At 43.3% G+C, this 22,075-nt stretch overlaps 1 long non-coding RNA gene across 1 annotated transcript; it reads right to left on the bottom strand.

Moving 5' to 3' along the window:
* Positions 1–3,341: 3,341 nt before the first annotated feature.
* LOC311123433 lies at positions 3,342–20,577 on the bottom strand. Its single transcript, XR_014612588.1, has 3 exons — positions 20,534–20,577; positions 16,099–16,172; positions 3,342–4,475 (listed from the first exon to the last, which is right to left on the bottom strand). It is a non-coding gene; the product is annotated as an uncharacterized lncRNA (long non-coding RNA).
* Between the last annotated feature and the right edge of the window lie 1,498 nt (positions 20,578–22,075).

The raw sequence follows: 22,075 nt of genomic DNA, 5'->3' as shown, positions 1-22,075 counted from the left end.
TGGGAAGTACTGATGGCCCACCTTAGCTAAGGACGTGAGGGTTTATGTTTCCTCCTGCTCGGTGTGCGCCCAGTGTAAGGCTCCTAGACACCTGCCCAGAGGGAAATTGCAACCCCTACTCATTCCACAACGACCATGGTCCCACCTATCGGTGGATTTCGTGACGGATTTTACCCCCTCACAAGGGAATACCACGATCCCGGTCGTTGTGGATAGGTTTTCTAAGTCCTGCTGCCTCATTCCTCTGCCCGGTCTCCCTACGGCCCTACAGACTGCTGAGGCCCTATTTACACGTCTTCCGGCACTATGGGATACCTGAGGATATAGTGTCTGATCGGGGTTCCCAGTTCACCTCGAGGGTTTGCAGGGCGTTCATGGAACGTCTGGGAGTCTCGGTCAGCCTGACCTCAGGGTTTCACCCCGAATGTAACGGGCAGGTGAAAAGAGTCAACCAGGAGGTGGGTAGGTTTCTGAGGTCGTATTGCCAGGACCGGCGGGGGGAGTGGTCGGTTTTCCTCCCCTGGGCAGAGATGACCCAAAACTCCCTCCGCCACTCCTCCACTAACCTTTCTCCATTTCAGTGTGTACTAGGTTATCAGCCGGTTCTGGCACCATGGCATCAGAGCCAGATCGAGGCACCTGCGGTGGATGAATGGTTTCGGCGCTCGGAGGAACAGGCCATCGGGCGGCAGAAGGCGAGCGCCGACCGCCACCGCAGTGAGGCTCCGGTGTATGCACCGGGGGACCGGGTCTGGCTCTCGACCCGAAACCTGCCCCTTCGCCTGCCCTGCCGGAAGCTGGGTCGGCGGTTTGTGGGGCCATTTAAAGTCCTGAGGAGATTGAACGAGGTATGTTATAAGTTACAGCTTCCTCCTGAGTATCGTATTAACCCCTCGTTCCATGTGTCTCTCCTCAGGCCGGTGGTAGCTGGTCCACTCCAGGAGTCTGAGATACGGGAGGTTCCTTCGCCCCCACTGGACATCGAGGGGGCACCGGCGTACTCGGTCCGTTCCATCTTAGATTCGAGGCGTCGGGTGGGAGGCCTGCAATATCTCGTGGAGTGGGAGGGGTACGGTCCGGAGGAGCGGTGCTGGGTCCCTCCATGTTGAGGGATTTCCACCGTAGTCATCCGACTCGCCCCGCGCCGTGTCCTCCTGGCGGGTACTGTCACGGATTTTGCCGAGGCTGCCCCTCCTCCTTGCTCGGGCAGGCTTCGGCGTTCGTCGTCACCGGAATACTAGCTGCTGCCGATCTATTTTCTATGTTGCACCTGTTGTCTATTGTTACACACCTGTTGCCCTTTATGTGATCACTCCTTCCCTATTTAACCCAGTGGCTCCCAATGTGTTTTGTGCGTGGTTGTTTTTCGTGTCGTTGGTGAGCGGGTTAGTTCCTCCCTGTGTGGAGGTATTCTGTGTTGTATTCTTTACTAATTCAGTAAAGTACGTTTCTTAGAGTTCTGTGTCCTGCGCCTGACTTCGATCCACCGCATTACACTGACACTCGTGACACTATCATTCTCTATTATTCTCTATCAATCTCTCTCATTACCTCCCATTCACTATCAATCTCTCTCATTACCTCCCATTCACTATCAATCTCTCTCATTACCGCCCATTCTCTATCAATCTCTCTCATTACCTCCCATTCTCTATCAATCTCTCTCATTACCTCCCATTCTCTATCAATCTCTCTCATTACCTCCCATTCTCTATCAATCTCTCTCATTACCTCCCATTCTCTATCAATCTCTCTCATTACCTCCCATTCTCTATCAATCTCTCTCATTACCTCCCATTCTCTATCAATCTCTCTCATTACCTCCCATTCTCTATCAATCTCTCTCATTACCTTCCATTCTCTATCAATCTCTCTCGTTACCTCCCATTCTCTATCAATCTCTCTCATTACCTCCCATTCACTATCATTCTCTGTCATTACCTCCCATTTTCTATAATTTCTATCATTCTCTATCTATACAGGTGAGATATCCCTGAATGGAGACAATCAGGGATCTGTTACACACACAGTACATACACACAGTACACACACACACACAGTACACACACACAGTACACACACAGTACACACACACAGTACACACACACACAGTACATACACACAGATGACATGAGAATATGAAGGGAGAAAACAAGCACTCCAAGCTGAAACATTGAATTAGAACAGAGAACAGAGTATGTGTGATATTACTCCTCTGAGTGATACTGCTGTTCAGCCTCGGGTGATCTGATCTAATATTCAACTGTAACCAACACACACACACACACACACACACAGAAACAGACACATGATAGGAATTCCAGAAGGAACGCGTGAGAAAGAGAGGAGAAGAGAAAGAGGGAAAGATATCCACCTCATGACCTGGGTTAGTGGATGTGTGTGTGTGTGGCATTGCTGAGTATAATATGGTTATTGTGGTCAACTAACAGTCAGCTAGAATAAACCTTGTGGTCAACTAACAGTCAGCTAGAATAAACCTTGTGGTCAACTAACAGTCAGCTAGAATAAACCTTGTGGTCAACTAACAGTCAGCTAGAATAAACCTTGTGGTCAACTAACAGTCAGCTAGAATAAACCTTGTGGTCAACTAACAGTCAGCTAGAATAAACCTTGTGGTCAACTAACAGTCAGCTAGAATAAACCTTGTGGTCAACTAACAGTCAGCTAGAATAAACCTTGTGGTCAACTAACAGTCAGCTAGAATAAACCTTGTGGTCAACTAACAGTCAGCTAGAATAAACCTTGTGGTCAACTAACAGTCAGCTAGAATAAACCTTGTGGTCAACTAACAGTCAGCTAGAATAAACCTTGTGGTCAACTAACAGTCAGCTAGAATAAACCTTGTGGTCAACTAACAGTCAGCTAGAATAAACCTTGTGGTCAACTAACAGTCAGCTAGAATAAGCCTTGTGGTCAACTAACAGTCAGCTAGAATAAAGCTTGTGGTCAACTAACGGTCAGCTAGAATAAACCTTGTGGTCAACTAACAGTCAGCTAGAATAAACCTTGTGTTCACATCTCTCTTCTCAGACCCAGGCAGGCAGGATGGAAAAATACACTTTGTTTGAGCAACTTCCCTCTCTGCCTTGTATAGCAGTCTGCCAACACTAACAGTACTGGTGAGTGGTTTACTCAGTGTGTGTGTGTGTGTGTGTGTGTGTGTGTGTGTGTGTGTGTGTGTGTGTGTGCAGTTTCACTTTAATGAGGTCCTGTGACAACAGTACACTGAGAAGGGGTCACACTTTGTAAAGGCAGGCGAAGGGTTACATGCACACACAAACACACACACACAAACACACACACACGGTCAAGAAACGTAATGTTATTTACCAAACACATTTATTTATATTTTATATATATTTAGTATTTACAATATTTACATTACACTGCACTACAGGGTAGGTATACACACAATGCGCAAAGAGACAATTGACAAAAGCGTGAACATATAAATATATATGTATAATACCACATGTAACACATTTATGTTCAGACAGTTGGATTCTCTGTCAAGTGGTGACGATGATCTCTTCTTAAGGAGTATTTCATAGACTAAGATTTAAACTGAGATCTCAGATGACACTCTGTTCTTCCATGCACATGCTGTAGGTATAACCACATTGGGCTCTGGTAGGGGCATTATAGGGAATAGGCTGTGAATTCAGATTGGTCCTCATTGGGTTGGAAAATTCCAGTAACTTTCCCAAAATTCCCAGTTTTTCCAGAAATCCTGATGCAAGTGTCCAAAATGGCAGCTTTTTCACTATAAAGGGAAGTATTCCTCCTCTGCAATAGGGAGTCCTGGTGCAGACCACCAGGCTACCAGTCAGTCATTCCATCAGGGATTGTATTACTACCAGGCTACCAATCAGTCATTACATCAGAGATGTGGATCTTCTGTGGATCTCTGCGTCTGAGTAATGTAGCTGAACAAAAGATCAGGATGTCTGTCTGTCTGTCTGTCAAGAAACGTTGTAATGAATCCAATTATCAACCAAAATATCACTGTATGTCTTTATGTGTGTGTGTGTCTGTCTGTCTTTCTTTCTGTCTGTAGCCGCTGTTTACAACCACAGCTCAGAGACCACCATCCAAACTCCAACCAAACTCCAACCATAGTCCAACCAAACTCCAACCATAGTCCAACCATAGTCCAACCAAATGTTTTTGTTGTAACCTGTGAAGGCATGTCGATGAACACAAAAGCACTCCCACAGAGAGGCATGATATAATTCAAGTGTCGTACAATAGCGTCCACGTGTCGTCATGGTTTTTGGCAGCAGAACTCAGAGATTGTCAGAATGTAGAGTTGAGTAAAGTAGAGTAGAGTAGAGTAAAGTATGTGTGAGCTTCTATGGACGTCTTAACATAACCAATGTTCCCCATGACACACTTAGATAGCACTAGCAGTCTCAGTTCATCTTCCAAGGCACTTCTCTCTTTCATGGGCTCTGCTGAAATCTAGAGAGAGAGAGAGAGAGAGAGAGAGAGAGAGAGAGAGAGAGAGAGAGAGAGAGAGAGAGAGAGAGAGAGAGAGAGAGAGAGAGAGAGAGAGAGAGAGAGAGAGAGAGAGAGAGAGAGAGAGAGAGAGAGAGAGAGAGAGAGAGAGAGAGAGAGAGAGAGAGAGAGAGAGAGGGGGGGGAGAAATATATATTTACATTTATTGAACTTTGTACTTGGCTGCATGTGGAATTCCTTCCTGGGGGAGGGGGGGGGGGGGGGGGGGGTGAGATAGATAGAGAGAACCTGACACCCTCAGCACACAGGGGGACAAACACCTACCTGGAGGTGACAGCATTCCATCCCCCACAACTACGACAACATAACCAACAAAAACGGGTCACAACTCCTGCAGCTCTGTCGCACGCTGGGTATGTACATAGTCAACGGTAGGCTTCGAGGGGACTCCTATGGTAGGTACAGCTATAGCTCATCTCTTGGCAGTAGTACTGTAGACTACTTTATCACTGACCTCAACCCAGAGTCTCTCAGAGCGTTCACAGTCAGCCCACTGACACCCCTATCAGACCACAGCAAAATCACAGTCTACTTGAACAGAGCAATACTCAATCATGAGGCATCAAAGCCAAAGGAACTGAATAATATTAAGAAATGCTATAGATGGAAGGAAAGTAGTGTCGAAACCTACCAAAAAACAATTAGGCAACAACAAATTCAATCCCATTTAGATAACTTCGTGGACAAAACGTTCCACTGTAATAGTGAAGGTGTAAACTTGGCAGTAGAAAATCTCAACTGTATATTTGACCTCTCAGCTTCCCTATCAAATATAAAAATCTCTAACAGAAAACCGAAGAAAAGTAACAACAGTGACAAATGGTTTGATGAAGAATACAAAAACCTAAGAAAGAAATTGAGAAACCTATCCAACCAAAAACATAGAGACCCAGAAAACCTGAGCCTACGCCTTCACTATGGTGAATCACTAAAACAATACAGAAATACACTACGAAAAATGAAGGAACAGCATGTCAGAAATCAGCTCAATTTAATTGAAGAATCTATAGACTCTAACCACTTCTGGGAAAATTGGAAAACACTAAACAAACAACAACACGATGAGCTATCTATCCAATACGGAGATGTATGGGCAAACCACTTCTCCAATCTTTTTGGCCCTATAACAAAGAACGAACAGAAAAAATATATACATGATCAAATTCAAATCTTAGAATCAACTATTAAAGACTACCAGAACCCACTGGATTCTCCAATTACATTGAATGAACTACTGGACAAAATACAAACCCTCCAACCCAAAAAGGCCTGTGGTGTTGATGGTATCCTCAATGAAATGATAAAATATACAGACCACAAATTCCAACTGGCAATACTTAAACTCTTTAACATCATCCTTAGCTCTGGCATCTTCCCCAATATTTGGAACCAAGGACTGATCACCCCAATCCACAAAAATGTAGACAAATTTGACCCCAATAACTACCGTGGGATATGCAACAACAGCAACCTTGGGAAAATCCTCTGCATTATCATTAACAGCAGACTAGTTCCATTCCTCAGTGAAAACATGTACTGAGCAAATGTCAAATTGGCTTTTTACCAAATTACCGTACGACAGACCACGTATTCACCCTGCACACCATAATTGACAAACAAACAAACCAAAACAAAGGCAAAGTCTTCTCATGCTTTGTTGATTTCAAAAAAGCTTTTAACTCAATTTGGCATGAGAGTCTGCTATACAAATTGATGGAAAGTGGTGTTGGGGGAAAAACATACAACATTATTAAATCCATGTACACAAACAACAAGTGTGCGGTTAAAATTGGCAAAAAACACACACATTTCCTTCCACAGGGCCGTGGGGTGAGACAGGAATGCAGTTTAAGCCCCACCCTCTTCAACATATACAGTGAGGGAAAAAAGTATTTGATCCCCTGCTGATTTTGTACGTTTGCCCACTGACAAAGACATGATCAGTCTATAACTTTAATGGTAGGTTTATTTGAACAGTGAGAGACAGAATAACAACAACAAAAAATCAACAAAAAATCCAGACAAAAAACGCATGTCAAAAATGTTATAAATTGATTTGCATTTTAATGAGGGAAATAAGTATTTGACCCCTCTGCAAAACCCTTGTTGGCAATCACAGAGGTCAGACGTTTCTTGTAGTTGGCCACCAGGTTTGCACACATCTCAGGAGGGATTTTGTTCCACTCCTCTTTGCAGATCTTCTCCAAGTCATTAAGGTTTTGAGGCTGACGTTTGGCAGCTCGAACCTTCAGCTCCCTCCACAGATTTTCTATGGGATTAAGGTCTGGAGACTGGCCAGGACCTTAATGTGCTTCTTCTTGAGCCACTCCTTTGTTGCCTTGGCCGTGTGTTTTGGGTCATTGTCATGCTGGAATACCCATCCACGACCCATTTTCAATGCCCTGGCTGAGGGAAGGAGGTTCTCACCCAAGATTTGACGGTACATGGCCTCGTCCATTGTCCCTTTGATACAGTGAAGTTGTCCTGTCCCCTTAGCAGAAAAACACCCCCAAAGCATAATGTTTCCACCTCCATGTTTGACGGTGGGGACGGTGTTCTTGGGGTCATAGGCAGCATTCCTCCTCCAAACATGGCGAGTTGAGTTGATGCCAAAGAGCTCGATTTTGGTCTCATCTGACCACAACACTTTCATCCAGTTCTCCTCTGAATCATTCAGATGTTCATTGGCAAACTTCAGATGGCCCTGTATATGTGCTTTCTTGAGCAGGGGGACCTTGCAGGCGCTGCAGGATTTCAGTCCTTCACGGCGTAGTGTGTTACCAATTGTTTTCTTGGTGACTATGGTCCCAGCTGCCTTGAGATCATTGACAAGATCATCCCTTGTAGTTCTGGGCTGATTCCTCACCGTTCTCATGATCATTGCAACTCCACGAGGTGAGATCTTGCATGGAGCCCCAGGCCGAGGGAGATTGACAGTTTTTTGTGTTTCTTCCATTTGCGAATAATCGCACCAACTGTTGTGACCTTCTCACCAAGCTGCTTGGCGGTGGTCTTGTAGCCCATTCCAGCCTTGTGTAGGTCTACAATCTTGTCCCTGACATCCTTGCAGAGCTCTTTGGTCTTGGCCATGGTGGAGAGTTTGGAATCTGATTGATTGATTGCTTCTGTGGACAGGCGTCTTTTATACAGTTAACAAGCTGAGATTAGGAGCACTTCCTTTAAGAGTGTGCTCCTAATCTCAGCTCGTTACCTGTATAAAAGACACCTGGGACCCAGAAATCTTTCTGATTGAGAGGGGGTCAAATACTTATTTGCCTCATTAAATGAATTGGCGAGGGCACTAGAACAGTCTGCAGCACCCGGCCTCACCCTACTAGAATCTGAAGTCAAATGTCTACTGTTTGCTGATGATCTGGTCCTTCTGTCACCAACCAAGGAGGGCCTACAGCAGCACCTAGATATTCTGAACAGATTCTGTCAGACCTGGGCCCTGACAGTAAATCTCAGTAAGACAAAAATAATGGTGTTCCAAAAAAGTTCCAGTTGCCAGGACCACAAATACAAATTCCATCTAGACACCGTTGCCCTAGAGCACACAAAAAACCATACATACCTCGCCTAAACATCAGCGCCACAGGTATCTTCCACAAAGCTGTGAACGATCTGAGAGACAAGGCAAGAAGGGCCTTCTATGCCATCAAAGGGAACATAAAAGTCGACATACCAATTAGGATCTGGCTAAAAATACTTGAATCAGTTATAGAACCCATTGCCCTTTATGGTTGTGAGGTCTGGGGTCCGCTCACCAACCAATATTTCACAAAATGGGACAAACACCAAATTGAGATTCTGTGTACAACGAAAAACACCAAATAATGCATGCAGAGCAGAATTAGGCTGATACCCGCTAATTATCAAAATCCAGAAAAGAGCCGCTAAATTCTATAACCACTTAAAAGGAAGCGATTCCAAAACCTTCCATAACAAAGCCATCACCAACAGAGAGATTAACTTGGAGAATAGTCCCCTAAGCAAGCTGGTCCTGGGGCTCTGTTCACAAACACAAACAGACCCCACAGAGCCCCAGGACAACAACACAATTAGATCCAACCAAATCATGAAAACAAAAAGAGAATTACTTGACACATTGGAAAGAATTTACCAAAAAACTGAGCAACCTAGAATGCTATTTGGCCCTAAACAGAGAGTACACAGTGGCAGAATACCTGAACACTGTGACTGACCCAAACTTAAGGAAAGCTTTGACTATGTACAGACTCAGTGAGCATAGCCTTTGCTCTTGAGAAAGGCCGCCGTAGGCAGACCTGGCTCTCAAGAGAAGACAGGCTATGTGCACACTGCCCACAAAATGAGGTGGAAACTGAGCTGCACTTCCTAACCTCCTGCCAAATGCACAGTGCCTTGCAAAAGTATTCATCCCCCTTGGCGTTTTTCCTATTTTGTTGCATTACAACCTGTAATTTAAATTGATTTTTATTTTGAGGTCATGTAATGGACATGCACAATATAGTCCAAATCGGTGAAGTGAAATGAAAACAATAACTTGTTTCAAAAAATTCAAAAAAATAAATTACTGAAAAGTGGTGTGTGCATGTACAGTGGGGAAAAAAAAGTATTTAGTCAGCCACCAATTGTGCAAGTTCTCCCACTTAAAAAGATGAGAGAGGCCTGTAATTTTCATCATAGGTACACGTCAACTATGACAGAGAAATTGAGAATTTTTTTCTCCAGAAAATCACATTGTAGGATTTTTAATGAATGTATTTTCAAATTATGGTGGAAAATAAGTATTTGGTCACCTACAAACAAGCAAGATTTCTGGCTCTCAAAGACCTGTAACTTCTTCTTTAAGAGGCTCCTCTGTCCTCCACTCGTTACCTGTATTAATGGCACCTGTTTGAACTTGTTATCAGTATAAAAGACACCTGTCCACAACCTCAAACAGTCACACTCCAAACTCCACTATGGCCAAGACCAAAGAGCTGTCAAAGGACACCAGAAACAAAATTGTAGACCTGCACCAGGCTGGGAAGACTGAATCTGCAATAGGTAAGCAGCTTGGTTTGAAGAAATCAACTGTGGGAGCAATTATTAGGAAATGGAAGACATACAAGACCACTGATAATCTCCCTCGATCTGGGGCTCCACGCAAGATCTCACCCCGTGGGGTCAAAATGATCACAAGAACGGTGAGCAAAAATCCCAGAACCACACGGGGGGACCTAGTGAATGACCTGCAGAGAGCTGGGACCAAAGTAGCAAAGCCTACCATCAGTAACACACTACGCCGCCAGGGACTCAAATCCTGCAGTGCCAGACTTTCCCCCTGCTTAAGCCAGTACATGTCCAGGCCCGTCTGAAGTTTGCTAGAGTGCATTTGGATGATCCAGAAGAGGATTGGGAGAATGTCATATGGTCAGGTGAAACCAAAATAGAACTTTTTGGTCAAAACTCAACTTGTCGTGTTTGGAGGACAAAGAATGCTGAGTTGCATCCAAAGAACACCATACCTACTGTGAAGCATGGGGGTGGAAACATCATGCTTTGGGGCTGTTTTTCTGCAAAGGGACCAGGACGACTGATCCGTGTAAAGGAAAGAATGAATGGGGCCATGTATCGTGAGATTTTGAGTGAAAACCTCCTTCCATCAGCAAGGGCATTGAAGATGAAACGTGGCTGGGTCTTTCAGCATGACAATGATCCCAAACACACCGCCAGGGCAACGAAGGAGTGGCTTCGTAAGAAGCATTTCAAGGTCCTGGAGTGGACTAGCCAGTCTCCAGATCTCAACCCCATAGAAAATCTTTGGATGGAGTTGAAAGTCCGTGTTGCCAAGCAACAGCCCCAAAACATCACTGCTCTAGAGGAGATCTGCATGGAGGAATGGGCCAAAATACCAGCAACAGTGTGTGAAAACCTTGTGAAGACTTACAGAAAACGTTTGACCTGTGTCATTGCCAACAAAGGGTATATAACAAACTATTGAGAAACTTTTGTTATTGACCAAATACTTATTTTCCACCATAATTTGCAAATAAAGAAATTACAAATCCTACAATGTGATTTTCTGGATTTTTTTTTCTCCTCATTTTGTCTGTCATAGTTGACGTGTACCTATGATGAAAATTACAGGCCTCTCTCATCTTTTTAAGTGGGAGAACTTGCACAATTGGTGGCTGACTAAATACTTTTTTCCCCCACTGTATTCACCCCCTTTTTTCAGAGGGTAGATCAGTTTTAATATTGCAGATAGATTGTAACTTCCATAAATGTAATTGTCTGAATCACTTCCAATCCCCCATATGTTTTTTTTCTCTCGCATATATATACATATACACATACATTATATATATACAGTGGGGGAAAAAAGTATTTAGTCAGCCACCAATTGTGCAAGTTCTCCCACTTAAAAAGATGAGAGAGGCCTGTAATTTTCATCATAGGTACACGTCAACTATGACAGACAAAATGAGAAAAAAAAATCCAGAAAATCACATTGTAGGACTTTTAATGAATTTATTTGCAAATTATGGTGGAAAATAAGTATTTGGTCAATAACAAAAGTTTCTCAATACTTTGTTATATACCCTTTGTTGGCAATGACACAGGTCAAACGTTTTCTGTAAATCTTCACAAGGTTTTCACACACTGTTGCTGGTATTTTGGCCCATTCCTCCATGCAGATCTCCTCTAGAGCAGTGATGTTTTGGGGCTGTCGCTGGGCAACACAGACTTTCAACTCCCTCCAAAGATTTTCTATGGGGTTGAGATCTGGAGACTGGCTAGGCCACTCCAGGACCTTGAAATGCTTCTTACGAAGCCACTCCTTCGTTGCCCGGGCGGTGTGTTTGGGATCATTGTCATGCTGAAAGACCCAGCCACGTTTCATCTTCAATGCCCTTGCTGATGGAAGGAGGTTTTCACTCAAAATCTCACGATACATGGCCCCATTCATTCTTTCCTTTACACGGATCAGTCGTCCTGGTCCCTTTGCAGAAAAACAGCCCCAAAGCATGATGTTTCCACCCCCATGCTTCACAGTAGGTATGGTGTTCTTTGGATGCAACTCAGCATTCTTTGTCCTCCAAACACGACGAGTTGAGTTTTTACCAGAAAGTTCTATTTTGGTTTCATCTGACCATATGACATTCTCCCAATCCTCTTCTGGATCATCCAAATGCACTCTAGCAAACTTCAGACGGGCCTGGACATGTACTGGCTTAAGCAGGGGGACACGTCTGGCACTGCAGGATTTGAGTCCCTGGCGGCGTAGTGTGTTACTGATGGTAGGCTTTGTTACTTTGGTCCCAGCTCTCTTTAGGTCATTCACTAGGTCCCCCCGTGTGGTTCTGGGATTTTTGCTCACCGTTCTTGTGACCATTTTGACCCCACGGGGTGAGATCTTGCGTGGAGCCCCAGATCGAGGGAGATTATCAGTGGTCTTGTATGTCTTCCATTTCCTAATAATTGCTCCCACATTTGATTTCTTCAAACCAAGCTGCTTACCTATTGCAGATTCAGTCTTCCCAGCCTGGTGCAGGTCTACAATTTTGTTTCTGGTGTCCTTTGACAGCTCTTTGGTCTTGGCCATAGTGGAGTTTGGAGTGTGACTGTTTGAGGTTGTGGACAGGTGTCTTTTATACTGATAACAAGTTCAAACAGGTGCCATTAATGCAGGTAATGAGTGTAGGACAGAGGAGCCTCTTAAATAAGAAGTTACAGGTCTGTGAGAGCCAGAAATCTTGCTTGTTTGTAGGTGACCAAATACTTATTTTCCACCATAATTTGCAAATAAATTCATTAAAAATCCTACAATGTGATTTTCTGGATTGTTTTCTCTCAATTTGTCTGTCATAGTTGACGTGTACCTATGATGAAAATTACAGGCCTCTCTCATCTTTTTAAGTGGGAGAACTTGCACAATTGGTGGCTGACTAAATACTTTTGTCCCCCACTGTATATATATATATATATATATATATATATATACACACACACACATAAATACATATACTGTACATACATATACATATACAGCTGCGGAAAAAATTAAGAGACCACTGCGAAATTATCAGTTTCTCTTGTTTTACTATTTATAGGTATGTGTTTCGGTAAAAATAACATTTTTGTTTTATTCTATAAACTACTGACAACATTTCTCCCAAATTCCAAATATAAATATTGTCATTTAGAGCATTTATTTGCAGAAAATGACAACTGGTCAAAATAACAAAAAAGATGCAGTGTTGTCAGACCTCAAATAATGCAAAGAAAATAAGTTCATGTTCATTTTTAAACAACACAATACTAATGTTTTAACTAAGGAAGAGTTCAGAAATCAATATTTGGTGGAATAACCCTGATTTTCAATTACAGATTTCATGTGTCTTGGCATGCTCTCCACCAGTCTTTCACATTGATGTTGGGTGACTTTATGCCACTCCTGGCGCAAAAATTCAAGCAGCTCGGCTTTGTTTGATGGCTTGTGACCATCCATCTTCCTCTTGATCACTTTCCAGAAGTTTTCAATGGGGTTCAGGTCTGGAGATTGGGCTGGCCATGACAGGGTCTTGATCTGGTGGTCCTCCATCCACACCTTGATTGACCTGGCTGTGTGGCATGGCGCATTGTCCTGCTGGAAAAAACAATCCTCAGAGTTGGGGAACAATGTCAGAGCAAAAGGAAGCAAGTTTTCTTCCAGGACAACCTTGTACGTGGCTTGATTCATGCGTCCTTCACAAAGACAAATCTTCCCGATTCCAGCCTTGCTGAAGCACCCCCAGATAATTTCACAGTGGGTGCGAGACATTGTGGCTTGTAGGCCTCTCCAGGTCTCCGTCTAACCATTAGACGACCAGGGGTTGGGCAAAGCTGAAAATTGGACTCATCAGAGAAGATGACCTTACTAAAGTCCTCTACGGTCCAATCCTTATGGTCTTTTGCAAACCTCAGCCTGGCTCTTCTTTGCTTCTCATTGATGAAGGGCTTTTTTCTAGCTTTGCATGACTTCAGCCCTGCCCCTAGAAGCCTGTTTCGAACCGTCCTCGCCGTGCACTTCACCCCAGCTGCCGTTTGCCATTCTTTTTGTAGATCACTTGATGTCATCCTACGGTTGTTGAGTGACATTCGAATTAGTTGGCAGTCATCCCAGTCAGTAGAGAGTTATTTTTTCCCCAATGTCTCCTGCTTGACCTTGTTCTTATAAACCGCCGTCTTTGACATTTTAAGGATGGAAGCAACCTGACGCTCAATGTATCCCTCTGCCAGTAAAGCCAGAATTGAACCCTTATTTTCCTCACTCAAAACTTTCCTTTTCAACTCTTTTGGCATGGTCAATAGTTATTTTTATATTAAAATTAGTTTTGAGGTACTATTAGAAATGTTTTTGCCATCCAGCTGGTCCTATTGCAAGAGGATAGTGATGACCACAGCAGTGGTTTTTATACTTTTCCTCATTAAATAAGATTTGGTTCAGGTGATCACCTAATCAGTACCTAATTCAGTAGAATGAATGGAATGGCCATCACACAGGGAATTTTTACTAGGATTAAATGTCAGGAATTGTGAAAAACTGAGTTTAAATGTATTTGGCTAAGGTGTATGTAAACTTCCGACTTCAACGCTATATACATCCTTTAAATATATATATATATTTCCCTTTATTACTTTCCAACCCCACCACCCCTTCCCTAATTGGAGTAAACTCGTGAACAACAATGCTTAGGCCTCTACTTCCAGCTTATACATTTTATGGACACAGTCAATTCTACAATAATTATATTTTGTTTGTTTTTACTCCTGAATTTCCTCTACCCTCAACCTTCTCCGTTCATTTTCATGATGTCCATCCGGTTTGCTTCTATATGCCATATCTTTCTGACTGTGCTCTTTCACTAAAGCTCTCAACATATAACCTATATAGTTATTATGGACACAGTATGCTTACGTTATTAGTTATCTTGTTATTATTTGTTGTTAGTTGTTATTAGTCCTTCAACTCCATTCAACACCTCCCATCTATCTCTTAACACCATCCATATTGGATTTCTATTTGCCATATATTTTTCAACTGTACTGTGATGTTTTACAAAAGTTCTGAACCCTTCTATTCTCATTGTTTCTACAGATTGTATATTGAAAATAAACATGTTTGCTAAAAGTATTATTATATTATTGATCGATTGACTATGACTTTTCAGATCACCTGCAGGGTTAGCTCCAGGTAAATATTGCAAACCTTTAGCCATTCCTGGACCTGTGTCCAAAAACAAGCTACAAATGGACAGAACCAAAACAAATGATCTAATGATTCTGTCTCTTCGCAGTAGTATCTGCAGAGCTGGGAAGATTGTATCCCCCATATAAATAACATTCTATTGGTAGCAAAAATTCTAAGTTTTGAATCCGGCGTCGGAAGAGACAGAGGGAAGGAGGGCGAGAGAAAGGGGGAAGAGACAGAGGGAAGGAGGGAGAGAGAAAGGGGAAGAGACAGAGGGAAGGAGGGAGAGAGAAAGGGGGAAGAGACAGAGGGAAGGAGAGAGAGAGAAAGGGGAAGAGACAGAGGGAAGGAGAGAGAGAGAAAGGGGAAGAGACAGAGGGAAGGAGGGAGAGAGAAAGGGGGAAGAGACAGAGGGAAGGAGGGAGAGAGAGGGGAAGAGACAGAGGGAAGGAGGGAGAGAGAGGGGAAGAGACAGAGGGAAGGAGGGAGGGAGAGGGGAAGAGACAGAGGGAAGGAGGGAGGGAGAGGGGAAGAGACAGAGGGAAGGAGGGAGGGAGAGGGGAAGAGACAGAGGAAAGGAGAGAGAGAGAAAGGGGAAGAGACAGAGGGAAGGAGTGAGAGAGAAAGGGGGAAGAGACAGAGGGAAGGAGGGAGAGAGAAAGGGGGAAGAGACAGAGGGAAGGAGGGAGAGAGAAAGGGGGAAGAGACAGAGGGAAGGAGGGAGAGAGAAAGGGGAAGAGACAGAGGGAAGGAGGGAGAGAGAAAGGGGGAAGAGACAGAGGGAAGGAGAGAGAGAGAAAGGGGAAGAGACAGAGGGAAGGAGGGAGAGAGAAAGGGGGAAGAGACAGAGGGAAGGAGAGAGAGAAAGGGGAAGAGACAGAGGGAAGGAGGGAGAGAGAAAGGGGAAGAGACAGAGGGAAGGAGGGGGAGAGAAAGGGGGAAGAGACAGAGGGAAGGAGAGAGAGAGAAAGGGGAAGAGACAGAGGGAAGGAGGGAGAGAGAAAGGGGGAAGAGACAGAGGGAAGGAGGGAGAGGGGAAGGGGAAGAGACAGAGGGAAGGAGGGAGAGAGAAAGGGGGAAGAGACAGAGGGAAGGAGAGAGAGAGAAAGGGGAAGAGACAGAGGGAAGGAGGGAGAGAGAAAGGGGGAAGAGACAGAGGGAAGGAGGGAGAGGGGAAGGGGAAGAGACAGAGGGAAGGAGGGAGAGAGAAAGGGGGAAGAGACAGAGGGAAGGAGGGAGAGAGAAAGGGGAAGAGACAGAGGGAAGGAGGGAGAGAGAAAGGGGGAAGAGACAGAGGGAAGGAGGGAGAGAGAGGCGAAGAAACAAAGGGAAGGTGAGATAATCTTCCATAGTCTTACCAGGGTATTCTACCTCTCTGTACACCTCTGACTGCCTGCTAGTCTGGTGAGAAGACGGGCACACCTCTTATAGTCTGAAACACAACACATACCACAGGTCAGTCTACAAACAACAATGTTTTAAAACTCACAAAATATTAAAATAAGTCATTATTGCTGGAATGCATCGTTGTTATAATTTAGATTAAAGACATATACACTGAGTGTACAAAACACTGCTCTTTCCATGAAATAGACTGACCAGGTGAATCCAGGTGAAAGCTATGATCCCTTATTGATGTCACTTCTTAAATCCACTTCAATCAGTGTAGATGAAGGGGAGGAGACAGGTTAAAGAAGTATTTTTAAGCCTTGAGACATTTCAGACATGGATTGTGTATGTGTGCCATTCAGAGGGTGAATGGGCAAGACAAAATATTGAAGTGCCTTTGAACAGGGTTTGGTAGTAGGTGCCAGGTGCACCGGTTTGTGTCAAGAACTGCAACGCTGCTGGGTTTTTCACAATCAACAGTGAGCCAGCATCCCTGTGGAACGCATTCGACACCTTGTAGAGTCCATGCCCCGGCGAACTGAGGCTGTTCTGAGGACTCAATCTCAGGAAGGTGTTCCTAATGTTTGGTATACTCAGTGTATGTATATATATATAGTTGACATGTGGCAAAAGAGACATGATATCTGTTTACTCAATGGGCAGGCACAAGACATGTCAGAAGATGATATCAGCTTAGGGTTGTAAAATTCTGGTAACTTTACCAAAATTCCCAAGTTTTCCAGATATCCTGGTTGGAGGATCTTGGATTTCCTGCTTATGTCCTCCGATTTCTGGAATTTTACAGCAAGGATTTCAGGAAAACATGAGAATTTGGGGAAAGTTATTTTGCAACCAGGATTTCAGGAAAACATGGGAATTTGGGGAAAGTTATTTTGCAAGCCTATATCAGAAGTATACAGTGGTGTGAAAAAGTGTTTGCCCCCTTCCTGATTTCTTATTTGTTTGCATGTTTGTCACACTTAAATGTTTCAGATCATCAAACAAATGTAAATATTAGTAAAAAATAAACAACAAATAACCACAAAATGCAGTTTTGAAATGAAGGTTGTTATTATTAAGGGAAAACAAAATCCAAACCCACATGGCCCTGTGTGAAAAAGTGATTGCCCCCTACAACCTAATAACTGGTTGGGCCACCCTTAGTAGCAACAACTGCAATCAAGCGTTTGCGATAACTTGCAATGAGTCTTTTACAGCGCTGTGGAGGAATTTTGCAGAATTGTTGTAATTCAGCCACATTGGAGGGTTTTCGAGCATGAACTGCCTTTTTAAGGTCATGCCACAGCATCTCAATAGGATTCAGGTCAGGACTTTGACTAGGCCACTCCAAAGTCTTCATTTTGTTTTTCTTCAGCCATTCAGAGGTGGACTTGCTGGTGTGTTTTGGATCATTGTCCTGCTGCAGAACCCAAGTTCGCTTCAGCTTGAGGTCACGAACAGATGGCCGGACAGCAGCAAAACAGGCCCAGACCATCAGACTACCACCACCATATTTTACTGTTGGTATGATGTTCTTTTTCTGAAATGCGGTGTTACTTTTACGCCAGATGTAATGGGACACACACCTTCCAAAAAGTTCAACTTTTGTCTCGTCAGTCCACAGAGTATTTTCCCAAAGGTCTTGGGGATCATCAAGATGTTGTCACGCCCTGACTCATGGGACTCTTGTATGTTGAGTCAGGGTGTGGATATCTATGTTAGTATTTCTAGGTTTACTTTCTAGGTGGTGTATTTCTATGTTTGGCCGGGTGTGATTCCCAATCAGAGACAGCTGTCGCTCGTTGTCTCTGATTGGGGATCATACTTAGGCAGCCTGTTTGCTATCATTAGTTGTGGGATCTTGTTCCATGTAGAGGCTTGTATTGTGTTTAGCCTGAGGACTTCACATTACGTTGTTTTTGTTCATGTGTTTATCTTTATAATAAACATGTATGCATTTCACGCTGCGCCTTGGTCTGACCCGTCCTTCAACGAACGTGACAGATGTTTTCTGGCAAAAATGAGACAAGCCTTAATGTTATTTATGCTCAGCAGTGGTTTCATTCTTGGAACTCTGCCACGGAGGCCATTTTTGCCCAGTCTCTTTCTTATGGTGGAGTCATGAACACTGACCTTAACTGAGGCAAGTGAGGCCTGCAGCTCTTTGGATGTTGTTGTGGGGTCTTTTATGACCTCTTGGATGAGTCGTCGCTGCACTCTTGGGGTAGTTTTGGTCGGCCTGGCCACTCCTGGGAAGGTTCACCACTGTTCCATGTTTTCACCATTTGTGGATAATGGCTCTCACTGTGGTTCGCTGGAGTCCCAAAGCTTTAGAAATGGCTTTATAACCTTTTCCAGACTGATGGATCTCAATTATTTTCTTTCTCATTTGTTCCTGAATTTCTTTGGATCTCAGCATGATGTCTAGCTTTTGAGGATCTTTTGGTCTACTTCACTTTGTCAGGCAGGTCCTATTTAAGTGATTCCTTGATTGAGAACAGGTGTGGCAGTAACCAGGCCTGGGTGTGGCTAGAGGAATTGAACTCAGGAGTGATAAACCACAGTTGTGTTATGTTATAACAGGGGGGGGGGCAAACACTTTTTCACACAGGGCCATGTAGGTTTGGATTTTGTTTTCCCTTAATAATAACAACCTTAATTTCAAAACTGCATTTTGTGTTTACTTGTGTTATCTTTGACTAATATTTACATTTGTTTGATGATCTGAAACATTTAAGTGTGACAAATATGCAAACAAATAAAAAATCAGGAAGGGGGCAAACACTTTTTCACACCACTGTATGAGGCAATACGCTTGGCTGTAGATAAATATCTGGCTTCCCCTTCCTATCCTCTGTCTCTGTGTGTGTGTTTGTGTGTGTGTGTGTGTGTGTGTGTGTGTGTGTGTGTGTGTGTGTGTGTATGTATACAGTACCAGTCAAAAATGTGGACACACCTACTCAATCCAGGGTTTTTCTTTATTTTTACTATTTTCTACATTGTAGAATAATAGTGAAGACATCAAAACTATGAAATAACACATATGGAATCATGTAGTAACCAAAAAAGTGTTAAACAAATCAAAATATATTTTAGATTTTAAATTATTTCCTTGTAGCCACCATTTGCCTTGATGACAGCTTTGCACACTCTTGGCATTCTCTCAACCAGCTTCACCTGGAATGCTTTTCCAACAGTCTTGAAGGAGTTCCCACATATGCTGAGCACTTGTTGGCTGCTTTTCCTTCACTCTGCCGTCTGACTCATCCCAAATCATCTCAGCCTGGAGGTGTGTTTTGGGTCATTGTCCTGTTGAAAAACAAATGATAGTCCCACTAAGCGCAAACCAGATGGGATGGCGTATTGCTGCAGAATGCTGTGGTAGCCATGCTGGTTAAGTGTGCCTTGAGTTCGAAATAAATCACTGACAGTGTCACCAGCAAAGCACCCCCACACCATCACACCTCCTCCTCCATGCTTCACGGTGGGAACCACACATGCGGAGATCATCCGATCACCTACTCTGCGTCTCAGAAAGACACGGCAGTTGGAACCAAAAATCTCAAATTTGGACTCTTCAGACCAAAGGACAGATTTCCACCGGTCTAATGTCCATTGCTCGTGTTTCTTGGCTCAAGCAAGTCACTTCTTCTTATTGGTGTCCTTTAGTAGTGGTTTCTTTGCAGCAATTCGACCATGAAGGCCTGATTCACGCAGTCTCCTCTGAACAGTTGATGTTGAGATGTGTCTGTTACTTGAACTCTGTGAAGCATTTGGGCTCCAATTTCTGAGGCTGGTAACTCTAATGAACTTATCCTCTGCAGCAGAGGTAACTCTGGGTCTTCCTTTCCTGTGCCGGTCCTCATGAGAGCCAGTTTCATCATAGCGCTCGATGGTTTTTGCGACTGCACTTGAAGAAACTTTCAAAGTTCTTGAACATTTCCGGATTGACTGACCTTCATGTCTTAAAGTAATGATGGACTGTCGTTTCTCTATGCTTATTTGAGCTGTTCTTGCCATAATATGGACTTGGTCTTTTACAAAATAGGGCTATCTTCTGTATACCACCCCTACCTTATCACAACACAAATGATTGGCTCAAACGCATTAAGAAGGAAAGAATTTCCACACATTAACTTTTAACAAGGCACACCTGTTAATAGAAATGCATTCCAGGTGACTACCTCATGAAGCTGGTTGAGAAAATACCAAGAGTGTGCAAAGCTGTCATCAAGGAAAATGGGTGGCTACTTTGAAGAATCTTACTACATGATTCCATATGTGTTATTTCATAATTTTGATGTCTTCACTATTATTCTACAATGTAGAAAATAGTAAAAATAAAGAAAAACCCTGGAATGAGTAGGTGTGTCCAAACCTTTGACTGGTAGCTGTCATACTCACAGGCAGGTATGGTACAGTCTCTGGTGTTGTGGTATAGTCTATAGTAATACTCACAGGCAGGTATGGTGCAGTCTCTGGTGTTGTGGTATAGTCTATAGAAGTGTTTCCTACACTTTGGGTTAAAGTATAGAGGGCCTGGAACACACAAAGACACACACTGAAGTTATACTGGTGAACACACACACACACACATACACACACACACACATACATACACACACACACACACACATACACACACACACATACATACATACACACACACACATTCACACACACACGCAAACAGACACACACACACACACATACCCATACTCTCTTTCACACACACACACACACACACACACACAGACACACACACACACACACACACACACATATACACATACACACACACACACACATACTCTCTTTCACACACACACACACACACACATACACACACATACACACATACACACATACACCCCCACCCCCACACACAAACACACACACAGAGAAGCAGTGGTGTCTGACCTGTTAGGTGTTTGAGGAACTTCTCCTTTTGCCTCAGGTCTCTGGGGAACACCTCTGCGAGTACAGGAAATAAGTAACATTTTGACCAATGAAAGGTGGACTGATGGGAAATATGTGGGAAAAAGTGTGTTTTTGTATTGGGTGTTTTTATCAGTGTCAGTCAAACAAGAGATAGCAGTCAAGTGATTACCACATCAAACAAGAGATAGCAGTCACGTGATTACCACATCAAAAAAGAGACAGCAGTCACGTGATTACCACATCAAACAAGAGATAGCAGTCGCGTGATTACCACATCAAACAAGAGATAGCAGTCACGTGATTACCACATCAAAAAGAGATAGCAGTCACGTGATTTCCACAACAAACAAGAGATAGCAGTCACATGATTTCCACAACATAAAAGAGATAGCAGTCACGAGATTACCACAACAAACAAGAGATAGCAGTAACGTGATTTCCACAACAAACAAGAGATAGCAGTCACATGATTTCCACAACATAAAAGAGATAGCAGTCACGAGATTACCACAACAAACTAGAGATAGCAGTCACGAGATTACCACAACAAACAAGAGATAGCAGTCACGTGATTACCACAACAAACAAGAGATAGCAGTCACATGATTTCCACAACATAAAAGAGATAGCAGTCACGAGATTACCACAACAAAAAGAGATAGCAATCACGTGATTACCACAACAAAAAAGAGATAGCAGTCACGTGATTACCACAACAAAAAAGAGATAGCAGTCACGTGATTACCACAACAACAAAAAGATAGCAGTCACGTGATTACCACAACAAAAAATAGATAGCAATCACATGATTACCACAACAAAAAAGAGATAGCAGTCACGTGATTACCACAACAAAAAAGAGATAGCAGTCACGTGATTACCACATCAACAAAACATGAGCAAGAAGAGAGGATTGACACAGCAGTTCAATATACAACAATTGAGACAGAATATTATAAGTGTGTTTTTGTTAAAAGGGCCCAGCTCTCCAATGATGTTGTCTCC

This window comes from Coregonus lavaretus, assembly GCF_964263955.1.
Source record: "Coregonus lavaretus genome assembly, contig: HAP1_SCAFFOLD_7243, whole genome shotgun sequence".
Lineage (NCBI taxonomy): Eukaryota > Metazoa > Chordata > Actinopteri > Salmoniformes > Salmonidae > Coregonus > Coregonus lavaretus.
Note: the sequence above shows the minus strand (reverse complement) of the source record. Positions and strands in the feature narration are given on the sequence as shown.